This window comes from Physella acuta, unplaced genomic scaffold (genome assembly GCF_028476545.2).
Source record: "Physella acuta isolate Inbredline_101_S28 unplaced genomic scaffold, ASM2847654v3 ptg000882l, whole genome shotgun sequence".
In the NCBI taxonomy this organism is placed as follows: domain Eukaryota; kingdom Metazoa; phylum Mollusca; class Gastropoda; family Physidae; genus Physella; species Physella acuta.
This window is the reverse complement of record NW_026732399.1, coordinates 147,569-148,437: the sequence shown is the minus strand read 5'-3', so window position 1 is coordinate 148,437 and position 869 is coordinate 147,569. Positions and strand designations below refer to the sequence as shown.

The window sequence follows — 869 nt, the reverse complement described above, 5'->3', positions numbered from 1 at the left end:
GAAGTCGTTGACATTACTATTTGGGAGATTTCCGCGATAAAGCATTTTTTTTCAGAGTATGTTGCCGGATAGTTTTTTACATTGTGTTGGACTTGATCGCAGCAGCCGGGACGGGTACGCTAGGACAATATAATATCTAGAATGCTAAACTATTCGTACGAATGTGTTGGCTTGCATGTTTTTTTTTTTTTTATAAACCTGTGTACTTTTTTTTTAGCGCTAGCGTTAAATCTCTTCGTGCATTGCACCACACATCTACCTCCCCCCCCCCCCCCCCCACTGCCTTTGCTATTTCAACATTTTCCCTCGCCGAGCAGTTTGGTTGTGATCGATCCTCGAACAGAAGGAAAGAGTATTTAATATTTAAATATAAGATATTTAGAAAACAAATATCATTATAAGCCTCCATAGCTCAGTGGCTAGAGCACTGGTCTTGTAAACCAGGGGTCGTGAGTTCAATCCTCACTGGGGGCTACATTTTTTTAAAGCGGCTTTTTTATTTTTTTTTTATTTTTACCACTACTAGTTTGTACGCTAGTCTACAGGCTTACATTGTTTACATTTTTTGGGAATATTTTTGATAGTATCTGGCTCACTGGTCGCAAAATGTTGGTTTTATAGATGTAGTAATTAGTCCCATATGATGAGTCGTCCATGTGAAATTCTAGTCACAGAACGCACTAATAACACGGGGCAATTTTTTTTTTGACGCCGTTGAAAAAGCGCTAGGTAAAATAACACAATCCAACGGGTTTCCATAAAGCTAGAATAATAGCTGTTTGTCGTGTAATTTATGATACACTATATACATTGAATAATTGTTATATTCATAGATAATCATAGAGGCAGGTACAGAGTAGAATTTGGTG

At 37.6% G+C, this 869-nt stretch overlaps 1 non-coding gene across 1 annotated transcript; it reads left to right on the top strand.

Moving 5' to 3' along the window:
* Window positions 1-401: 401 nt before the first annotated feature.
* On the top strand, window positions 402-474 carry Trnat-ugu (transfer RNA threonine (anticodon UGU)). The gene has a single exon. It is a non-coding gene; the product is annotated as a tRNA-Thr (tRNA).
* Window positions 475-869: the final 395 nt, after the last annotated feature.